Below are 24,787 nucleotides of genomic sequence, written 5' to 3' on the forward strand. Positions count from 1 at the left end.
ATCTATTATAGATTTTTGTTCCCACTTTGGAGCCAATATCCGGATAATTCAAGATCAAATCCCAATGTTTTGCTAATTTTTCTTAAGGGCTCGTTCACCTCATTGTTCCTCCGATTCTGTTTTGAAATTAACACATCATTGCGTTTAACATCCATTATCTTTCCATGCCTTTGTTTGAAGTAATTTGTTTGTATCCTCTCATTTTGAATCCATGCATAGTGTCTCCAAATTTTTTGAATGCCTCTTCATCATTCTAGCAATTTCTCCTCATTCTTATAAGCTCGCCATACGGTATGCTGGTTAGTAGCGCTTTCGGATGAAAACTTTCTCCATGCAGGATACTGTTTGCAGGTGTCTCTTTCTGTCCGGTACAACATGGTTTCTATCTGATCATTTTGAATATATACTGTAAAGTCCAAAATTTTTAATCTTTCACGGCTCACCTCACATGTGAATTGTAATCCTAAATCATTGGCATTCAAGATAGAAAAGTAAGTCATGAACTCCTCCTGTGTCCCATGCCATATTATGAACAGATCAACTGCATATCTTACCCATGAAGCGATCTTCTCAAGGTAAATTTAATTTGCTGGACCCCATGCTGTCTTTCTCTCCCACCAACCCATTATCAAGTTGGCATAGTTTGGAGATAGATAAATGCCCATCGCTGTACCACACATCTAATGGAAAATGTCATGATTAAACATAAAGATGCTCTTTTTCAAGCAGAGTTCTATCACAGAAAGCAGCATTTTGGAATGTTCCAGTTCTTTAATGTTCCGTTGTTTTAAAAAATATTCACATGCTGCTAAACCTACTCCATGCCTAATGGATGTGTACTGAGATACTCCGTCAATGTGTGCCAATAAGTACTCATTATTCCAGTTATTTGCCAAAATCCGTAATAAATCTCCTGAGTCTTTTATATATATATATATATATATATATATATATATATATATATATATATATATAAATAATTCACTTAAAAAAACAAAGATTACAGGGACATTATAGTTAGGCTCACATTTTAAACGTACGAAAACATAGAGATTTACCAGTTAGATTTACCTCAAGTAACTATAATACGTGCCCCAAGGTAACTATAACTTGCACAGTTTTTTCATCAAATATTTTACTGCACATATTACATTGATATTATCAATAATGTTATCAAAGATGTAATGAGTGCCGAAATGTGTTGGTTAATTAGCAGTGCATGGCGTGGGCTGTGCCCCACGCTCCTCCCCCCGCTGTAATTCAGCAGTTATAGTTAGAGTTCTTTTAAGTAACTAAAACTCACGCCCTAAAGTAACTATAACTTGGGCCTTCGCCATGCACAACTAATTACTCCACGTTAGATCATTGATGACATATTCTATACCATATTTCATATTCTCACTACAACATTTGCAATACAATTATTGATGACTGTGCATGGCGTTACTTGAAAGAACTCTAACTATAACTGCCCAATTTCTATGGCTTTGTACAAGTAAATAAAAATAATTCTAGCTAAAGTGTCAAGAATTTTCAATTCTACTAAGGACACGGAGGCGAGGATTATGCTTCTCTTTCTTTACTGTCAATAAAAACAGCAGGCAATAAGTTTACAGAAAATGAAAAACTACAGCTCCCATGAACACCTGTAGTCCAGCCTGGCCAATCCCAGGTTAGCCCCTCACTATAAGAGTCACCATATTAACAGTGCTTCCTCTTTCTTTGCGTCAGACGACTATTTCTCCATTACATCATAAACTTGCAGCGGAACATGCTGACCAACAATCGACGGAGACACGAGCACGAACCATCCTTTATCCAAATGATTACTCGACTTTGTTACCTGCACCTAGAACAAAGGAAAAAACACCCATAATACCATTTGGAAAAAACTGAATCACCAAAACAGGGGGGGGTAGAAGCTTTTTAGAGATAACAACACACCTCAACATAAGTTTCACAATCAATAAATATTTAACTGTCAGTAAAATTACCATTTTCAATATATGGGTAGGATAATCCTTGCCTCTGTGTCCTTAATAGAATTGAAAATTCTTGACGTGTTAGCTATAATTTTTTTTATTCTATGTCAGGACCGGAGGCTTCGGATTATGCTTGTTTAAGCCGATCCACCACTGTTGTCGCAATATCCACAATAGGTTTGTGATAAAACATTTTAAATGTGCTGTCTGAAGACCAATCTGCCGCTGCTATGATATCTTCTAATCTAGAACTTGATTCTAGAGACTTAGATGCCATAGCTTCCCGAATCGAGTGAGCGCCAAAAATAGAAGTGTCTAATCCAGCCTCTCCCAAAAGCCATTTGACCCATCTAGCTAAAGTAGCTGAAGATACAAGGCCATAAGGTCTTCACAGAGAAATCAAAAGTTGACCCCCTAGATCTCTACGCCACTCTCGAGTACAGTTTTCATAAGACTTCAAACATTGCACCACACACAATTTCTGATTATGGGGAAAAGCTGGGTACGAAATACATTTAGTTGCAGTTTTTGTACGTCTGGAAATTGTGAATTAAACTCCGGAGGGAGTAAATACTCTACCTGTCAAATCCAACGGTCTCACATCTGATACATGTCTGCACAAGATTAGACATAGAAGAACTGTAATCTTGGCAGATAATTGTTTATGTGACAAATCATCATTGGACGGCCAAGACCTGATAAAATGAAGGACAATATCCACGTCCCACAGAACAGAGTAACGCGTTTGAGGAGGATTAACCATTCGAATACCCTAAAGGATTTTTTAAATCAGGGATGCTTTCCAACGGGCTTATGTCCACGTTTGGATATCCCGCCGAGATTGCAGATCTGAAATTATTAACAGTTCTGTAAGCGAGCCCTTGAGTTGCCAATTCCGAGAGGAAATTAGCAATCATGGAAATTTGGGCCCCCAAGGGATCAATACTCTGTTCATTGCACCAATCCACCCATCTCCTCCAGGAGGCTTCATAACGTTTATGGGTGGAGGGAGCCCATGATTGAGATAGGAAGAACATAACTTCTCCTGAAACTCCTGGCATTTGCCAACGTCTCCAGAAAGTCGCCAAGCCATGAGATTCAACTGTCCCTGCATTACTAGAGGATGGCGAAGACCTAAAGGCTCCAGAAGCAGTGACTGGAACAATGGAGGAAGAACTGGTGGTGCACATGATAGGGACATCGCAACTGGGAACCAAACTTGATCTTTACAGAGCGGTGTCACTAAAATGATCTTGGACCGTTGTCCCTTGACCTGAACCAGGACTCTCTGAATCTTTGAGAATGGGGGAAAAGCATAAAGCAGATCTCGCGACCACGTCTGAAGAAAAGCATCCGATCCCATTGCAAAGGGATCCGGCCTCCAACTGAAAAACCGAGGCAGTTGGGAGTTGACGCATGATGCAAACAGGTCTATTGAGGAGAGACCCCATCTCTGGGTAAGGTTTTGAAAAACTGACTGGTGAAGCTTCCAGTTGCTGCAGTCTCTCAGAAAACGAGAGTTCCTGGTATGTACTCTGCTATCACATGAATCTGGTTCCGAAGACAATAATGCCAAAACTCCTTGGCGATCTCTGCTAACATGCGAGACCTGGTCCCGCCCAGTCGATTTATATATCTTACTGCTGAGATGTTGACCATTCGAAGAAGAATGCAACAACGGGCTTTGTTGGGGGAGAGCGAGTGAATTGCAAAAGCTCCCGCTAGTAATTCCAAGTAATTGATGTGAAGACTCAATTCTTCCAAAGCCACCGTCCTCCCGTCTCCACCGAGACAAAACGAGCTCCCCAGCCCCACTGATTGGCATCCGATTCTATCACAATCTCTGGCGAGGACGCAAAAATGGCCCTACCGTTCCAGGCCACCATGTAGTTCAGCCACCACATGATCTCCATTTTGGCTTCCTCCGATAACGGAATCCGTTCCGTATAAGTTAGACCTTTGCGGAGATGCAAAATCTTTAGGCGTTGAAGAGCCCGATAGTGTAACGGGCCTGGAAAAATCACCTGAATTGACGAAGTCAGCAGCCCCACCAACTGTGCCAAAATCCGTAAGGATATAGACGGAGAGGCAAGGGCTTTCCGTAACTCTTTCCTGTTTGAAGATCGTTTTGTCAATGGTAATCTTAGCTGGGTCTGAACCGAATCCACCTGAAAGCCTAAGAATTCTACACATTGCGAGGGGAGAGTTACTGACTTCACTCTGTTGATTAAGAATCCCAGATCTTGGAGGAGTTGAATCACCCAGGACAGATGGAATAAGGCTAAGTCTTTGGATTGGGCCATGATCAACATGTCGTTGAGATAAATGATGAGGCGAACGCCTCAGTCTCGAAGGAATTGCGCTATGGGGGGAAGCAATTTGGTGAAACACCAAGGAGCGGAGGATAGGCCAAAGGGGAGAACCTTGAACTTGTACCTTTGGTGTCGTCAAAGAAACTGCTGAAAACATCGGTGCAGACAAAAACTTGGCACTGTTAAATAGGCGTCTTTGAGATCTAGACGTACTAACCAATCTCCTTCTAGCAGCAGATCTTGTAATAAATGGATGCCTTCCATTTTGAAATGGCGATAAGCTATCCAGGAATTTAAATCTTTCAAATGTAGTACGAGGCGAAAGCCTCCGCCTTTCTTTTGTACTAGGAAAATAGTACGGACAAACCCGTTTGGATGTGGAGTTGAGCGGACTATTGCGTTTCTGTGAAGAAGATCTTTGATCTCCATGTCTATAAAGGCACTCTCTTTTTGGGAAAAAGAAGAGGAAGAGGGAGATGGTGCTGAACCGGGGTGGAATAAAACTCTAGTCTGAAACCCCGAACCATCTGCAGTACCCATGGGTCCTGAGTAATACGACCCCAAGCCTAAGCATGAGTCTTTAATCTCCCCCCAAGGATTACCTCTGAAAAGGGGATAATTCTCACCTGAGGCGGAGGAGTCTTGATTTCGCTCTGAACTTTTTCCTCGGAAACCGCAACCTCAGCCTTTTCTGGCTCTGGATGGATAAAATCCTGATGAGGATTGGTAGTAACCTTGTCCTCTAGGGACGTTGAAGATGGAGGTCTGATGGAAACCTCGGCCTGGCGCACGACCTCTGTAGCGTCCGGCCCTGGTAAAAAGGCAACCACTGAACATCTGTTTCATTGAATAATGGGCCTTATCTAACGTTGTAAAGGTGGAAACATATTTACCCAGGTCCTTAACAAATTTGTCTCCGAAGAGGAGTCCATTAGCCAGGGAACCTGGTTCGGTAGGAGCCAGTTCTGCCAATTTAGGGTCTATGCGCATAAGAAAAGATTTTCTGCGTTCAGTGGACATGGCGCAGTTTGCGTTACCCAGGAGACAGATGGCTCTCTGCGCCCATTCAAGAACGGCTTCTGGATCCAAAGGCGTATTAGTCTCTTTAGATTCAACAGCTAATTCCAGGATCTTTGTGATGGGGCTAGATAGGTCTAGCATTTTGTCTTGACAGCCCTTCCAGGCACGATCGAGTCCTTTCTTGGGATCCTTCATGAACTTCTTCAAGAAGGTAGCGACACTGGGGTCAAGCTCTGGGGTGTCGGCCACTTTCCCCAGAAGGGAGGGATGAGGACAATCGAAACGCAAGGTGCTGCGCACATCTTTATCGAAACTTCTGCGCAGTCTATCCTGCACATAGTGGGCCACTTCCATACATGGAACCCATTCTGTGGAACACGGTGAATGATGTTCTCAGAGTCAAACAATAAATTATTTTGAGACATCATCTCATCTGGAATGTGATGGAATTTACGCTTGCGTTTACCAGATTGCTTTGGCTCAGAGAACTCTGAGTCGGAATGAGAATCCGAAGACTGCGAGAGTTCATTGCATTAGTCTGATGGCGGTGGGGAATTATCAGAAGCGGCAGCAAGGCCAGGACCATATTCGTGGTCCCTAAGGACCGCACAGGCCATTTGAGAAAGACTTTCTGCCGAAGATAAAGAACCCAAAGATGTTCTGGAATTAAAACCGCCTTCCTCAGATTGAGGCTCTAATCCGTGACCCAGAGGGTGGAGGTCCCATCAACTCTCTTTGCCCATATCTGACCAAGGGCGCTGTACAGGATTGTAATGCTTTAATTAAAGCTTGATTCACTGAGTCTTGTACATGGTGGCCCAGGGCCTGCACCAATCTTTCCTCCATCTTTTCAGGGAAGGGTCCTTCCACCTCTTCCTGATAGTACTCGTCCTCCTCGGCAAAATAAGCCATAGTAGGAGCACAGAAGGAGTTCAATGGGGGAAGGAAAAACCCCTACAGGTTCAACAATGAAGAAAAAAATTGTTCTGGTAATCACTGAGACACTGTCTCAATGGGGCTCAATTTTATGTGGAGGGAGCACCTGCAATAACCTCCTATGCCAGGCCTCAAATGTTGGGCGTTCCTGGGGCATGAAAATAAGTTTAGCACACTCTGCATGCAGCACTTGACCGAAATCCGATTCGAAATTGGAACTCTGGCTGTGCGCATACGCGAGGGAAGCGCTATAAATAGAGAGCAGACTTCTCTCAGCGGCAGCGCTCGGCAGGCCTCCCAGGGAGGCCTGAAATTACTTGGACTTGCCTGAGGGGGCTCGCTGACCCGCCACGCCGAAAGGACAAACCTCACGGTTGCGTGGGAGGGACCCCCAGGTTACAAAGGAACAAAGCTGCACCGCGCGATTGGGAAAGGGGAAGTCCCCGATCCCCCGGACGGTCAAATTGCACTAGGGCAGGACCGCAAGCATGTCCAAGTATAAAGCCCAGCAACCGAGCGCCGTTAAGCCCCGCTCCACAGCCCTAATACATTAGTCAGTGGAAAAACAACCATACAATAAACATTATCAAAAGGAAATGTGACTTATCTCCGGCTGCACAGCAGCAAAGAAAAAGGAAGGACTATTATTATGGTGACTCTTATAGTGAGGGGCTAACCTGGGATTGGTCAGGCTGGACTACAGGGTTCGTGGGAGCTGTAGTTTTTCATTTTCTGTAAACTTATTGGCTGCTGTTTTTATTGACAGTAAAGAAAGAGAAGCATAATCCGAAGCCTCCGGTCCTGACACAGAATTAAGAACCTAACTATAACGTCCCTGTACCTTTAACCATATATATATATATATATATATATATATAACAAAACAAGCATTGACAAACCCAGGCCTATTTTCGAATGATTGTTCCATTTAATCACTGGGCCAAAAATTGTACTAAAAATGACGGCCTGTCCATAAACAGCAGCAGCAGATGTAGTAAACCAGCTATTTGCTCGTTTCTGACGTCCTTGTGTCGCTCTCCTGCTTGCTATGTCATCTCGCCACTTTATTCGACACCTGCGCTTTCCTTTAAACCCTGATTGTGTTGCTGTCTCTATAGAGGCAGAGCTGCTCCCTCTGCTCGTTTTTACGTCCTCCTGATTTGGTGCTCTCGTGGTCTACAGAAAAGGGGGTGTTTGGACCACGCCCACGTGGAACGTTGCTGAATGCTCTCTTTCCCAGGGCCGGTTCCTTGGTTTGTTATTGACGCTGGTCTCGGCTGGGAGCGGAAATCTCGCGAGACCGTGGAGCTCGGGCTCGCACTAGGCTTTGGCAGTTTCTTAGCAGAAAGAGTGAAGCGGCGGCGCGCGGATAGGGACAGGCAGAGACAGAGGGGCCGCGCCCGCGAGCACGACAGGGGCGGTAGACCCCGTACAAGGAGACTGGAGGTCCTGGGCCCGTGTCAAGGGGCCCAGAGAAGCAGTTAAAGGGATACGGCCTGGAACCGACTAGGATACCCACTACGAGCATACAGCAGCGGGGGCCCGGTGGAGCCCGTGTGGGCAACGGGGCCCCCCCGCGGGCAACGGGCCACAGAGAACCAGCTTTCCTAAGCCTACGGAAGTGAGAGCGGAAAGGGGCCTGGAGAAGAAACCAATATCGTGTGGGCGAGCCCAGCACAGGGCCTGATCGGTAAGGTGGAGGGGAGGTCAGTGGACTGGGAGGGAGGACCGAGAGAAGAAGGTGGGGCTGCATAAGAGGCCTGGGGCCTGTACAAGGATCTCTGGTGCGTTGTTTCATGAGGTCCATTGGTGGCATCAAGAGAGCATGGCGGGTGTGGAAATCCTTGAGAGAGATGGTGGAATCTAGGATATACATATGGGTTCCGTGGAGAGATGAGGTGCGGGTTTGGCGAGATTAACAGGATGAGTGAGGTGGGCCAATGGCAGTAATTTGATTTTTCCCTAGGAAAATTGAGTTGCTTTGAGGGGTGGGGCTTCAGAGAGATGGGGTGGCTGACAGAGATATTTGGCCTTTGAGCTATGGGGTTGTGAGTCCGAGATAACGCTACTTGAGAGGGATGTTTGGCCTGAGCAGTGGGGAAGGTTAAGCAGGCGTGAGAATGTTGAACATTGTTGTCCCTGACGAAGAATGGGGGCTCACGGAGATGATGGGAACACTGGACACTACCATAAGTGTCTGGGGAGTAGGTTTTAAGATAGACACATGATGGACATAGAGAAGGTGAAGGGACAAACAGCCTATGAAAATTGTGGCAGGTGTTCCCATAAGTATTGGTGGACAGGGAAATTCCTGGCAAATTAGAGTTTCGTTAAAGTATATGAAAGTTCCTGGGAGGTTTTTACCTAACATTTGGATGGTGGTTTCAGCCGAACAGTCTTGTCTGTAAGAATTGTTAAAAAGTGTTCTTCAGTTGAGCAGCAGTGTCGGGCTAATGGTGGAATACGGCCTGTGTGTGTGTGTGTGTGTGTGTGTGTGTTTATATATCCCTGTCAGCTAGTGTTGCTGCAGAGCTTTAGATGAATACACTGTCAGGGATAACTTCCGTTTAAGGTGGACATCTCAGCTTGTGAGGGCCAAGAAGTACTCCCTTACTTCTAAGGTTTGATGGCAGGGAACACAGCATCCGAGCCTATAATAAGCAGTGGGCTGAATGTAGGCACCCCTTTGTGCCGTCACATGGAGCCTTCAGATTACTGCATGCTCTTGTAAAGGTTAATCAAGTTTATTTCGGCCCGAAGCCTATACAACTTTAAACAGTAAAAAAAAAAACTTCAAAAACCAATCAATACTGACATAAGAACATCAAACTGAAATATGCAGGTACAAATATTGTTCCATTTGACTTAGAACAATATGACAAATACCTTTAAAATTCATTGTCTGCAATGAGTGTTAACATCGTAATTATTCAGAGCCAGCACGTTGCCTTCTTATCCATGAAGTAAACTGAAAACATGAGGCAGACTTTGAGGTATCCATGTTTTAATTAGAATTACTGTGAGCCCTCACCCTCTGGGTTTTAACAGTTGCTTGAGCTTAGTAGAGTAGCATAACTTGAACAACAGGGGAAAATGTATCTTGTCCCCAACCCACTTTACGTACTAATGACATTAGCTTTATCTGAGTTAGCGTGAGCAGCAGCAGAATTATGAAGGACATTTTTCACAGTTAGGGTACCAATCCTTAGCATATGATGCAAAACTCTGGTCATCACCGGCTCTACCTCATCCACATGCTTGTCGAATTAAGATACCCATTTACAGGTTAAAACTAAGCATTAGATAATCTCCCTCGGGTGGAATCCAAGGATATCGACTCCTGAAGCCATATTTTATATGCATATTTAACCTTGCATGCCTTTCCTGGGGTAATAGACTCAAGAAAATGCCGTAGATCTAACAGTCTGAATGGATCACACATTCCTGAGCTAACCAAGTGAAAGGGTACCTGTGAGGCATAAAACTTCACATAACGTCTTCGTGTAATGACCCAACTCTGCTGTTCCCCACAGTCTTACTCTTTATAAGAGAGTCCTGCACTTTGCAAGTGAGGAGATATTCATCCTCCTGAGGTCAGTTAATAAAGGTAACATTAGGGTGCTGGAGGGTATTCTCAGTAAACATTTAAGGAAACTCCTCAGAAAGCGATAAATCTGAGCCATACTAGTGCCATAATTTTGCTTTGTATGGTACCATCTTTACTAATTTGTAGACCTATAGGTCTGGTGAGGACGTGTGACCTCTAATTTTCCTTTCAAAGCGTACAGTTGTCTCTGCTCCTTTTGCAAAGTGGTTACTAGATCTTATTATGCATTTCTTCAATTTTCTCACTTTGTATCTAAACTCAACTGTTTGTACCTGCTCCATAGATACATTATTTTGTTTGAGATTTAGTGGCACCTTTTTTATATGGGATACAAATCATTAACTTAATTAAATTATTGTCTAAACCCTTAGTGGGCAGGACTTGCCAACCTATCTTTTAGATTCTGTAAACCATACAGCGCCTTGGAAACCAGTAAAGAACGGCCTACAAACAAAAGGATTGAAAACTTTAATCCTAATATTTGGGACACGTTTCTTCGTGCTTCAGCTGCCTCTATCACTTGATTTGTATATAAAGATAATAGCAGAGGGGTTATTGAACAACCTGGATGGATGCCTTTTTTGACTAGACGAGAAAGGTTTAACAGTTTCTCCTGCTCGTCTCCAGCATTCCTTGCCAAAATTTGCATTATGAAGGTTAACCAAAATGTACAGTAGTCCAGGTGAAAAACCTTGGAAATACCCATAGACCATGCTAGGAACATTGTAAAAAGCGGATTTCAGGTGCACGAACACAGCATAAAGTGGTTCAGTCCTAACCCCAACATATTTTTGTAAAAGTAGATCAAATCTAAACTCCTAATTGATCATGCTGGTTATTTTGTATGACTTGTCTGGCAGTATAGAAAATAATCTTGTTATTCTCATCTTAGGCTCCCACCTAGCGAGGTGTGCCCAGGGAATCAAATTCTGTGTATTGTTTAGAAGACTTATCAGGCACTAATTAGCAAGATTGTTTCTATCGCCCTTAATGGTTAGAACAGTAAAGACTAGCATCTGCCTATGAGCATTTGAGGAAGGCTAGAGATGAGCATCTGTAAGAAAGGGGGTGCAGATATGTATTTGTAGGGTTTTGAAGGATGCAAGTTGATGCCTTGATACATGACACTCTTCGTGCCCACAAAATATTATACTTACTAAGCCTACATGCATCTCCTGGTGGGCTAACCTCTTGTGGAATTGCTTTTTATATAAATGTCAATATACCAATCATCCTACGTCATGTTAAAATAGTATAGTAATACCACTGTAAACGAAAGGCGCCAGCAATAAACTGAGTTAGTACCGAGTAATTAGTAAGTAAATATACGTTTATTTCTGGAACTATCCAATAAAACGTCATGCATTGAAGAAAAAAACACATGATAATTTACTAATAAATAAAACAAATACTTAGACTATAGCAGTAAAATACAACAGATAAGTTACCTGAACAATGTTAAAAATAGTTTGGCATAACAACTAAAGTCACATTTAAAAAGATGCATGGAACAAATAATTCATAAAATGTATCAGTAAGATGAGGTGCATAGAAAATTCATTTGATATAGATCTAGGCTTTTATACACCATACCAACATAGGGTCAAAGAAAAACAAAAATATAGCGATTTAAAAAAAAAAAAAAAACATTTAAATGAGCAGTGATTAATTCAGGGCTTATAGCAAAATACCCAGCTTCTTCCTTAGTAACCAAACTGAATACAGGTAGCGACTGAGTCCGAAAACTATAAAATGACTAAAATCCATCCGAACAATTCTGTAGGCCGCTTTAAAATGTCTCGTGTCCAGAGCAATGCAGATTGTCTTGATCCAAGTCCGCCTTGACCTTACATACATGGGACAAAAGAATACTAAGTGTTAACATTCTCAGTCGCATTGTTACAATGTGGTGATTTGGTTGTGTTAGAATTCCAGTTGCAGGTAAACTTATTAACCTGCAGTATGCCCAGCCTAAATTTTATGAACAATGTACAAGCTTGGGATGGTAAGATTGCAGCCAAATATGGTTCCATGGCAGGTACAAATGTAGTGGGTAAAAACACATTCACCACCCACCCGGTTTGGCATTACAATCGTAAGAATTAATCATGCAGTTCCAGAATGCTGCTTTCACTATAGCCTTGGTGGTGTTATTACTTGATGAGAAGTTACTCTGACATATACTCAAACCCAAATTTCCAAGATGTGATTTAATATGAGAAAGTCATGGGATAAGATGTGACTGCCCGAATTCAAGATTTCTTCTGTAGCAGACCTACATTGGGATAACAGACCAATTAGTCTCATTGACATCAATGGCTATCAAATTTTAAATTCTGAATGCAGTGGCGGATTTGGTAGAGGAGAAAAATGCACTGAATTTAATTCATGGAGGCTTCAAAAGTGGACTATCTTCTGTAATCAAGTATTTGTTTTCTCCTCCCCCCTCATATCTTACTCAGATGTAGCATGGTAAGGCAAATGCCATTATTGTTTCATCTCTCCTCGGCCTTCGATCTGCCGAGTTGCTTACACTACTTTAATTTTCTCAATTTACATGAACATTGTGTCCAAGGAGGTTTTGATTGCTTTTCAAGTTGTTCCAGCATGGAAGATTTCCTTTTTGCAGCATTGCTGTACATCGATTATGTTCTGCTTGCCCGAACCCCAAAAGGGTTTCACGCTGTTACAAGCTGAGGAACATTATTGTGACTGAAATGCCTTAAAGATTAACTTGAAAAAATCCTGTATTTGGGTGTAACACTGTCGAATAATTTGTGCATGTCAGATTACATTAACATTTCAGTCAAAAAATCCAAAGCATCATTTAATGATATCTTTCTATTTGCCTGTGAACATAAAACAGATACTCCCTGCAAATTGACAAAGTGGTTTAAGCTAAAGTGAAAGCCAGATTGCATATGAGACTCAACCCTCAAACCTAATGGATGAAATTGGTCCCTTTAAGAGAAGTTTTTGAAAAATATTGCCCTAATTGCCAAGAGGGATTTCAACTATTTTGAAATAAAATACTTTTTTTTTTTTTTTTAGCATTTAATTAGATTATACCAATACAACAAAAGTGAGACCATAATATTTGACCACCATTTACAGTATTATATGTAGGGACGGTTAGTGTTTCTCCGTTCACAGTATCTGGGATTCAGTATAGAAGTATGCTCACCATGAACCCAAAATCATTCAGTGTTTATCCTTCTTTTCATATCTGTCCATACCTCTTAGCTGTTGTGTCTGTGGTTCTGTTATGAATCTCAATGCTTGGTTGAGTCTTACTTGGCTATGAGAAAGCCCAGATTAATCAGCATTTTAGCACTTAAGACGATGTCTGGATCATTAATCAGTCCGAGTAAGGTCACCTTGGGCTGCAGCTCAGTACTGCAAACGCTATTCCTTTGACAGAGGTCAATGATTTCCTCCCAGTATTTTTGGATTTTTGGGTGACCCCATTATGTATGGAAGAAGTCTCCCACTGAAGAAGCGCATTGCAGGCACTACAGGTATATTTCTTTGCGCCAGAGACTTTTAGGTGTTTTTATGCCCCCCGTGTAGGTAGTTTAAATTGGATCAGGTGAGTTTAGCCGAAATTACCATCTCCTTAGGCATCACCTTCGTACCTTGAAAACCTCATTGGTTAGAAATTCCACGCCCTGCTCAATTTTTTATTTTTTATTTTAAAGGGTGCAAATGTGACTGGGGCATTAATGATTAATGCTATATATACACCCATTACACCCCTTTGGTTTCAAAGCTGTCAACAATCGGGTTCAACTCAAGGGAGCTAAATTCTAGGGCTGTACATGGCTGGGGGATGGGAGCCAAGACTTTGTCTTACCTGCAGATACTTTAGATAGGTCTGTGAACAATTTATTTGATCACCGGCCTATATATTCCCAAGCCTAGAAATAACCTATTAAATCCTGGGTAATGAAACTACTTGGGAAAAACAGTGTCCACCCAAAATAGTGTTTCTTTGGTGACCTTACATTCCCACCCTATTATCTTAAGCACCAACATGAGAGTACCATTGCCATGCAGGGGTGGGATTTCGTAGCTGCCTTGCCTCCGTATGGCAGACTTAGCAAACAGGTTTCCTAAAAGAAGTTATGTTCTAGTTCAAATGTTGGGTCCTTTTAATCTCCAAACAGCCAGTCATTCACTGCAATAAGGTGCATGGTCCAGTAATATAATTGTACATTGTCCATCTCCAGTCTGCCAACGTATGTTAATTGACAGGCGTTTATCCAGGGTTACCTGTCGAACGCCACCCCTCCAGAGGAGGGAGTGCACAGTGTCTGCTTTTTAATTGAAGAATTTCTCAGATATTTCTTGGGTAGTTTTGTAGTGTGTTTAGAATCCGTGCGGGGTCACCATCTTGGCCACTCTTCCGTAGATTGAGAACCAGCAGGATTTCTAACTATTGCCTTGGAGCTTGAAGTCTGCTATAGCTCCACTCACAATAGATGTAGATTGGCACCTTCTTAAAATAAGCAATGAAACATTCAACATAATCCAAAACTCGAAGGAAACTTGAAAGGAGGACTCAGAAATAAGTGCCCAGTAAAAATACGTGCCTGCTTCGAAAATGAGCCTGCTTGAAAAATGAAAGCATTTCATCTAGGCCTTGAGATTGATGATATCGGTCAGGTTTCAAGACATCCAATACCAAGAGCGCTGTATACCATGAAACATATGTGGCGTAGTATTAAGAAAAGATTAGTGTCTCTGGATGGGTTTAATGCAGAGGATTTAATGGGGTTCTTTGATGTCTCACAAATTCTTCAGCCCCACCTGGTAAGGCTAATAAATCCAGCATTATTGGAATCTTGTTTTGAAAGAGAAAGTTGGCTTCAAGAAACGATTGTAAATTTGACTTAAAGGATGATTTCTCCCGTTTTGTTCTGAATTATCCACTTCATTCATAAGTAAGGGAAACGGCAAGACCTTGAAGCAGATATGGAGGTCTTATTCAGTCTGCTGTGAGACATCGTTTATAATATAGCAGGACTCATGGTATGATACTTGGCTAAGAGCTGGTATTTAAGAGATATCTTTTCCAAAAGTGAAAGGGGGGACATGAAATGGGGGCAGGCATAGGGCCATAAGTTGAGAAATGAACTGTGACCTTGTGTTTTTATCCATAATGGACCATTTAAGTGCTTTTTATGGTTGTAGGTTGTCTTCAGTTTAAAAAAATCTTTTTATTGTTTTGTTAGTGAGTGCATGTATTCATTGGGTGCTTATTCCGTTGTGCAAAAGGCAGTCTGCCAAAGCACCAAAGTAAAACTTGTGTAATTTGACACTCCTGTCTGTACGGATTCAAGGACAATTAAGGTGAGATGCTCCATGTGGACATTTCTGTCTGTAAGGATCGTTAGGCGGCTGCAAGTGGAAGACTTTTTTGTTGACCAGAGAGATGGGAAAGCTTTGGGTAACACCCCTTTAGATGACTTGAAATTAGATACCCTTAGATGTATAACTCAGGTTGATGAGTGCACTGGCACTCTTTGTTCTGACGACTAGAGATTGTGGGTGCTGTGTTCTCAAGCTTTGCCTCCTTTATGTATTGGGAAGCTGAATGCGTCACCTCTTCCTCTCATGATTAGGAGGCTTGTTTCTTTTCTGAACGGAATCTGTAAACAAACATCCCTGAAACAAGTGGGAAAGTGCCTATGTGGTAGTTACCTTGCCTATGATAAGTCTGATGCTGTAGGCGAATGTGGTTGTGTCCAGGAATCAGGAGGCATGGATTGCAGATATTTAGATGGGACTCCTTGTCTATAACTGACAGGGCTAAGGCTGTAGATGGAGAACCTAGGCCGTATGGATCAACGTCCATTTGGCCATACACTGGTTTTAAAGGCCAGGAGTTAAAGACCAGTATCTCCATCTAGTTGGATTAGAGGCTGCTTAAGGGAACAATCAGAGGGTCTGGTAGGGCATCTCTGCCTTTATGTGTTTTTTAGTACTGCTGGAATGAATAGTTAGGTGTGCTATGGATCCTTCAACAAAGATAGGTTTGGTGCCTTTTACTGGATGAGGTGTTTGAAGCACACATGGACAGCAGTGCTCTGGTTATTGATTCATCGAGCTCTGGTTTGTGTGAGGGCTTATGGTGATGACGAAGCATGGTTATCAAGAAGAAAATAGTGCTTTAGCTTTCAGAGCCATTGTTGTGGAGGATCAGTCCACTAGTCACACCACAGTTCATGTGATGGGGTGGTAGAGAGATTCGCTTGCATACGTTTCAATTTTCCAAATTCCATTGCTAATTCAAGTGATATATCATGCAAGGCCCTCCACTCCAACCTAGTAAGCATCCCTAGGGCAGTGCCACTCCTTACTACCCTTAATTAACATCAGAGTTCTTGAGAGACTTTTTTTCTCCTGTCAGTAGAATTGCTCAGTGGGCAAAGCACACAAACAGAGAATCCGCAAGTCATGTTTAAATCCTAACAGGGCCTGTTAGGTCTTTCATCCATCTAATGTTGCCGTTTATGTTTTTGGATACTAAAAGCACACTCACACTGTAGCTTTTTGGTTCTGTCTAATGGGAGAACATAAACTTTTATTTGCCTTGCTCAAGAGACAGAGCAATGTTTTGAGATTGTTGTGAAAATGTGTTTAAGAGCTTTGCTGGATGCAGATGTACCGGAAGAGAATTCCAGCTTTTAGGGACAGCCTCAAAAGAGACTTGCATCAGTTCTGAGATACTTGAGGCAGGTACAATCAACAGTCCTTGATATAAATGTAATGTAAATAAACTTATATAGCTCAATTACCTAAGGGTCTCTTGGACGTTAGTGTTCCAAAGAAAAAACTTCCGAGCCTAAATCAGAGCTGAATAATATTTATAAGTCTGTGAGAGAAGTCAGGTGTTTGGCATTTTCTTAAACTGCAGCAAATTTGGTTGAAATCTTAACTTCAACGGCAGAGTATTCCAAAGTTTGCTGGCTTCAACGGAAAAACTCCTGCAGCCCCATTTTGCTTTGTATTCTGGGGACAGCCATTAGTCTAGCGGAACTTACTCTAAGCACACTGCCAGGTGAGTGCCAAAAAATATATTTTGAAAGTATTCTAGTCCTGTTCAGTGAAGAGCTTTGTGCACCAGACATAGTGCTTTGAAATTAATCCTTTCCCTGACTGGTAACTAGTGATGGCTTTGCAAAGATTGAGAAAATGGAGCGAATTTAGGAATTCTCAAAAGCAGCCTGGCAGCTGCATTTTGAAGAGCTTGAATTTTTTTTTTTTTTTTTAACCAAATACTTCTGGGTTCCCGTGTACAGTACATCACAGTAATCGATCCTTGAAATAACAAGTGCCACAGTGCCCTTTTTTGTCATTCTAAAGGAATGAAGTGAAAGATCTACTTTAGCGTCCTAAGCAGGAAGAAACAAAAGGAGGTGGTTTTATTTATTTGGTCTGAAAAACATAATTTTGTGTCATATGACTCCCAGATTTTTGGCCTTTTGAACTGGGAAGGAAGTGAACCAAGGTTGGATAGGTTTTGAAGAATTCCAAAAGGTGGAGATGTTCCTAAAGAGTAATACCTCAGTTTTATCTGAGTTTAGTTTCAGACAGTTTCTTTGCATCCAGCTCACAATGTGAGCCATGCAGTTAGCCACCTCTTCAGCCCCAATTTGTTTGTCGTCAGCGTAGATTTCTTCAAAGCCGAGCTGAGGATAAGATTAGCCAGGGGGGGTGGCATAGATGTTAAAAGTGTAGGACTAAGCGAGGAACACCTGAGTCACCCCACACGGAAGGGAGAAATGATCCAAGAGGAAGTCTCCAAGCTCCATCTCCTGCTCCCTATCACACATAACAGAGCTCAGCAAGGCCAGTGCTGAGTTCCTAAAGCTGATTGCCTCAAGCCGGTTAATAAGAAGTAAGTGGTTGACCGTGTCGAAAGAGGCCGATAAATCTAATAAAACCAACTCCTCCTTCTCACCCTTGTCAACCACCATCCTGTTTCTGCCATGGCTGCCACTAAAGCCGACTCTGTGTAGTCATTTGCATATCTTAGCAGGTAAGTGAGGCGAGATAAAGGCCTATAGTTTTTTGCATCCTGGGGATCTAGAGAGGGCTGTTTTATATCAAAAGGAGTATTGAAGCTTTTTTCCAGAGAACTGGAAACTGTACTACAATCAAAATGTTATTTAGTAGTCCTGTAAGATGGACAGAATCTGTCCTAGAAATCTCATGTAAAACATGAGGATGGTAGGGGGTCAGAAGAAGTCCCCGACTTTGTGGAGTTAATGAGTTTGATTACTTTCTGCACGGAGAGAAGAGTACATTTATCAAACCTCTTTTGGTCAGTACTAATACTGGTTTCCTGAATGTCTACAGTGGTGGATGTGGAAATATATCCATCAGCACAAAAGGAATTACGATTGGAGGTCAAATCTTGAAAAATATGATTCACCTTGGGCTGAAAAAACTCCACCAGTTTGTTGCAGAAGGATTTGTTGCGATTAAAGATGCTGCCATTACTAAAGTTAGACAATGGTTTGACTATTTTAAATAGTTCTGTAGTGGAGAGTTTGTCCAAGCTTATTTTTTCTGTGTAGTATTTAGATTTCACTTCAATTATTAACGCCTGTACTCAATAAGGAGTGATTTATACTTCTTTAGAAAGATCTTCTTTCCTCCACCTGTGCTCTTGATATCTACATTTCTGTTTTAATTGTTTTAGTTTCTGTGAATTCCCGGGGGATGAGCGCCTCTTTCGGTGATTAGTTTCTCAGGGACTAGCAACAATACTGCAGAGTCTATCCAATTTACATAACTGACTGCTGCAGTTTGAACAATAATGTCTAAGGCAGGACTAGAGTTTGAAAGTGTGTCATTTAATAGCCCAAAATGAAGGTTTTTCTAACAGTGGCTTTTAAACATACTGGAAGAGTCGGAATTGGGACCGTTATTAGAGGAAACTTGAAGTGTGAGAAAAATGGATGTATGATATCTCCAAACTTGAAGCAGAATTTTTTCCAGACTAGGGGCTGGATTATTACTAAATAAATACTCCATCTACTGTATGATTTGTCTTATGGGTAGGTTCATTTATGATCTGAGTAAGATTAAAACCATAAAGGTTGTCTACAAGATGTTCACTATCTGAATAGTCAAGAAGCTCTGAGTGAAAATTAAAATCACCCCTAATGGTGAATTTAGAGAGATCACTGGAAGATTCCATGAAGCCCTGCACAGTCTGGATGAATGGGGAAGATAAAACATAACGGGCTGTGCTATATTTTGCAGAATTAAGCAGAGAGAAAAGAGGAATATTTCAAGCGTATTGTTGTGTGATCCGCACTGGAGCTTTGAATAAAACCCTTTTCACCGGTACTCAGGTGTAATCATGCTTTTGAAGCCCCCACTCCCCCTAAAAAAAAAAAAAAAAAAAAAAAAAAAATCTGGCAGCGTTCTGAAGTGGTTGAAGTAGGAATATGCTTCTTTCCAGTGCTGTTAGTCACACAAGACTGGACCAGAGCATTACCAACTTAAAAACATGGGATGGACACTTCAGGTGATTAAAAACAGGAGGAAGACTTTGCATATCACTAGAAGACTGATAAAGCAAGTGAGTAATAACACCCTTTATCAGTCTGTAGACACAGTTCCATTTGAGTTGTAAAAATAGTCATGTTATGACCAAGAGCAATTCACTCCAAAGCTCTGACCAGCAGCACTTTTTTCAAGTGATTAGTGCCTCTTACTTTACTAGAACATGGTAACTTTTATGCTATTTGTTTCATAATTGTGGTGGCATTTTCATCCGTTGCCACACTAAGAGAAAACTGAGGTCACTCGGGCGCCTCTCTTTGTCATCCACCCGTGCTGCTATCAATTTCACCTGTTCCAAACCACCTTTTAGCTTTGCTGGCATGGCAATACATACAATAAGAAAGAATTAACACAGACAGCATGCGCCAAGCTTGACCGACAATAACATACCACACACAGAAGTAGCCAACTTTAAGTAACGAGAAGGTCACCATTTATGACCCTGTTGTCCATCTCAGCGAGTAACAACTATGCTGGATTTCAACTGTCATTTGTATAGTCTTTTAAATGTCTTGCCACAACACACCAAGAAAAGTCCTAATTTGCTAATATGAAACCTGAAGGACTGAATGATGTCACTGGACAATTGGAAGTGCTGGGAATGCTGCACGTTCCTAACCTTTTCTGAAACTTGGCTGAGGTTCTTTCCCATAATATAATACCAATAACAACTGAACCAAACTATCAACCCTAACAATCGTAGTCCCAGAAAAAGATAGGTTAGAAATCATTGTTAAGGCTTCCGTAAAATATAGTAGGATGCTTCAGCGACCACAGAACATGTGCGTCACTTGCATGCAATAATACTTAGTTGTGAAGATGTGAAAGGTGGGCATACGAGAAGATGGATTTAGAGGAGCTTGATAAAGAGTGATAACCCGGGCCAACTGCTACATGAAAAGAAAACATGCTATCAGAGAGTCATTGGGTCTCTTCAGAGACCAGTATTTCAGAATTTGTGATTGCGGATCAACATCAGTATGTCCTTGTATATGGGCCTGAAGTCTATACATGCTTGGTTTCACAGCATAAAATTGAGAAAATATTTGAATGCCCAATCCTGGCGCCCCCCCATCCCCCCTCCAATTTACTGTTCTCCTATGATACGTTGGCCGGTCGACCCTCCCCTATATTATTAATACTTTGGAGCTCTTTTGTGATTTTTAAAGTCGGTCAAAAATAGTTATCTCGGTTTACTATGAGGATTACTGCAACTGACAACGTTTTCTGATAAAACACAGCAAAAGCAAAATGACCATATTCAAGAATGTAAATATCTTTCCGTCAAGTGTAGAGTGCCAAATGATATCCATAACCCGAAAAGGCAGACTTTTGTTATGATTATTCTGGAAAACTTGCTTTCATGTTGCCTCTTTCTTTTAGTTGGGGATGCGTGCAGAATGTGTAACAATTAATGTTCCAGGCATTTTTCCATGAAACATTTGGGGTTATTTATTTATAATTTTTTTTCTTTTTGACGTGCCTGTGCTTTACGTCTGGGTTGGGTAGATAGCAATTGTTCTAACCAACCCGAGAAAACAAACAACAAATGTGGTTCATCACCTTGGCTAAAATCTTGATTAAAGTCTAAAATCCCTTTCCCACATTTAGCAGACATAATGTAAGTCCGTCATTTACGTTTTAGATTTGTCAATAACGTGTGGAAATGTGTTACTTGGTTATCCGGTATTGAGCGCAATATTGTTTTGTAATGTTTGCCCTTTAAATAAAAAATGCAGCGTTTTAAATGCTATCCCTATCAAGTTTAAGCACACAACTCAGTAAAGAGCTGGGGAACTCGGCAGACTAGGAGCTCGGAGACAACCTTGTTTTGTACTGGCAGATCTAAGAAAGTGCATGGCCTTGTTGTGGAATGCCACACATTGGGAGCTGACGATTTCTTGTACAGCTGGAGCATTGTTGCCATTTCAGTATTTCATAAAATGTTTCACATTGTCACTTGAGCGCGCGATTCTTCACATTACAGTTAATTTGCTTCCAAACGATTTATTTCTCTTGGTTTCGTCCGATAGTTCATGTTGCAGTTCAAACAACATCTTGGTTTCTGCTATTTGCATTGGTTTTGCTTAATTTTCCACTGCATTTCCTTGTATATGTCTGAGTGGCGTTGTTTGTTTTGTAAATTTCAACGAGCACTGGGTGGTTTTCTTCCAGGCATCATCTTTGCCTTTATCTCGACACGGGCATGTTATTAGTGTCAACCGTTGGTACATTCTTTAAGCGGAAAAAGGCATTTTTTTTCTTTCCTTCCACAATGCAACAAAGAGAGAGAGTAGTATTTTAGGGAAATTGTGCTTTCTGTGTTACTTTTTCTTTGTCAGATACTCAATTTGCATTTATTATTTTTGAAGAAGGTTGCTGTCCTTTGGTTATTTGTATGTAAAACTCATTTGGGGTTTTGGATATTTAACAAAGTATTGACGCAAATGTATCTTTTATTTTCATTTTCCGAATTAAATAATGTGAAAACCTACCAAAGCGTCAGTAATTGTGTACACATATCAAACGCTTCTTATGTATGATGGATATGTTCTTCTCCATCTGTTTTAATATTCTTTAATATAGTTTCATCATTTGCCACCTCTTGCGTCTGAGCAATGTTCATGTTGCTTTTTGCACATCTCATTCATTGCAGGACACTCCACATTCCTCCCCCTTTCATATTTCGAACAATCAGTGCTAGTCCCATTGCATATCTTTGTCAAAGCGTTAGCTTTACTCTCTTCAATAAAAAAAAATAAAAAAAAATATCAAACAGTTTATTCTGGATTATCCAACGACTGACTCCATCATCAAGCTTGATTTTGGGAGAACAAGTAATGTATGAGTAGCATCCTAAATTTAAAACCTCTATGGTTTGGGGTAAGATTTTCCAGAATTTGGAAAGATCTACGACCCCATTTTTCCATTTTGTTTTTTTTAAACCACAGTCTTGATTTGTACTGGCAGATCTAAGAAAGTGTGTGGGGTTTACTTCAAGATGAGCTTTTGGTGGAAAACGGGGAAGTTTTTATTATTGTATGTTATGGAGCAAGCATGCTGATTCAAGCCGAGTTCTGTTAGCTTCGTGCGGCTAGTGAAGCTGTTTGTGTTGATCAGAGACCTGGCCATACTTTTTGACATTAAATAAAATCATGACAATGGTATTCTTCATGGGCTGTAGACGTGCTAAACTTTTTTAATCTGACAAAAAATAGATGCATGCTCTCTACAATCCACTCTATTTACATGCTAATTTTATAGCTGTCACGTGACAAGTTTGCTTACTGGTAACAGTAAAGTTTTTTTTATGCAACAGTAGTCTTTCAGAACTTTCATACAGCAATTTAAAAAAAATAATAATAATAATGAAGTATGATTACATTGGTAATGATGGCGAGACTGTTGTAATGCATGCTAGTTGGTCCATATGAAAGAAAGGAAAGGGTAACATTGAAACTAGTAGATTTTTTTTTTTTTACTGAAATGGAATGTTTCCTCTCTTTGACATAAGACTAGTGATATCTAAATCTCTATCTAGGCTGTTTAATAATCTTCAGTTCACGTTGGACATGACAGTAGTAACCATATGATTTCCTATTCAGCACAGTTAACGTGAATAGGAGTCCTCGGGAAAAAGCCAGCAAAGCTTGTTTAGTTTCATAGAGCGATTGAATGTCAACTGTACACTGAACTAGAACTTCTCTTGCTCCTCTATATTTTGTTCGCTTAGCACACGAGAACTGCACATTAGATTGAAGGATTGTTAAACATCCTCTGTCCTTGGCATCAAGCGTACTTGTTTCTCTGTCTACCCTAAAGCACCAGATCCTACCAGACACCATTATGGAGAGGGAAATGGCTAAGCGCAACTGCGGCTCTGGAGGGATTTGGGGAATGGGATTTGGTGGGCATCTCCCTGGTGGGAGACGTGTGGTCAGGGGACTCTATGAAATCTTTCCAAGACTTGAGGAAGGACTTCCAGCTAGCCCAAACACAATTCTTCCGATATCTCCAACTCAGGCATGCTTTAAGAACCAACATACCGACAATAGGCTCTCTGCCAGAGTTGAACCCACTAGAAGCCAAATTACTCATGGGAAACTTGGGAGGGAAGGGTGTTTCCCAAATTTATAAAACGCTGATCAACAATGCTCCTGGGGATCTGAACCTCTCTAGATCTAGATGGGAGGTATGGCTGGGCGCCCTAGAGGACACAGAATGGAAAGAAGACATGATGGCACCCAGGTCATTAGCGGTGTTGGCTAAGCTCCGCACAGTGCAATTCTACTATCTGCACAGTGCATATTTATCTCCTGCTAGGCTACACCGTGCAGGCCTTCTGTTGGCACTGTTGGCCTTTCTGTGCCTTCCCGATCAACCCTCTTTAAGTCCTCTATAGATATGAGGTTCTTAAAGGGTCTTACCAATAGGTTTCCTCCCACTCCGTTTATTATGCCTCAGTGGGTTTTGAATTTAGTTCTTACATTCCTGAGCTACGGAGGGCTATAAGGCTATTAGAGGGCAGAATGTTTTAATAATAATAAAAAAACAAAGACCGAAAGGAGCCAGAGGGGATTAAAATCCTCTCTGCTCCATGAAGCTTTTGTTCACAGCAGCAACTGTGAACAAAAAACATTGGAATGTTGGAGTTCCGGGCTTTTACTGCCCATTAGAAGCCCAGAGCACTCATTGTTTTCAATTGAGCTCCCAACATTCCTATGTTTTAATAAAGGTTATCTAGCACATAAATAATGTTTTGACTTTGCCAGTTCCCAATTGGCAGTTAAGGGTGTGAAACGTACAGCCTATTTGGTCTTTTTTTACCCACATGGGTTCTGTGTAGTGCCAGAGGGTCTCTTCAACATGTAGTACTATTTCCAAGGGTTTTATATTTTACGAGGATTCGGTGGCCCCATATTTTACCATGGTTAGCTTGGCATCCTCTGGCTCCATAAACAGGGGCTTCAAGTATCATATACCTGTCCCTTTTCCCTCGTACACATTTTCCACCATCCTGGGCTGCTTTTGTTCAACAGCATTGCACGCTATCCATTTTAGCCACAAGTAGCACAAGACTGACAAATAGCTTAATGCATCTGGGACCACACACACGTGTGCCACTAACTAGGCCCAGAGGTGCGAGGTAGAAGGTATGATATAGATATCTGGTATTTCACATAAAGTAACAAGTAAAACAAAGACACTTGCATCTTATATCCAGTAGAATTATTTAGCTTATTTAAATGCCTACAGATTATGCTGCCTCTTTGTGTTTGCCACTTCTTCTACCTTGTCATCATTTATTTTCTTCTATGCTGAAAGATGCTAGTACCATTTTTTGGGTC

At 41.4% G+C, this 24,787-nt stretch overlaps 1 protein-coding gene across 1 annotated transcript in view; it reads left to right on the top strand.

Annotated features, from left to right (window-relative positions):
• Nucleotides 1-7,367: 7,367 nt before the first annotated feature.
• Nucleotides 7,368-24,787, top strand: part of TAOK1 (TAO kinase 1) — a 959,977-nt gene continuing 942,557 nt past the window's right edge. Inside the window, exon 1 of the mRNA XM_069226237.1 lies at nucleotides 7,368-7,940. The gene's annotated coding sequence lies outside the window, so the exon portion shown is untranslated. The remainder of the gene's footprint in view (nucleotides 7,941-24,787) is intronic.

Source organism: Pleurodeles waltl, chromosome 3_1 (genome assembly GCF_031143425.1).
Source record: "Pleurodeles waltl isolate 20211129_DDA chromosome 3_1, aPleWal1.hap1.20221129, whole genome shotgun sequence".
Taxonomy (NCBI): domain Eukaryota; kingdom Metazoa; phylum Chordata; class Amphibia; order Caudata; family Salamandridae; genus Pleurodeles; species Pleurodeles waltl.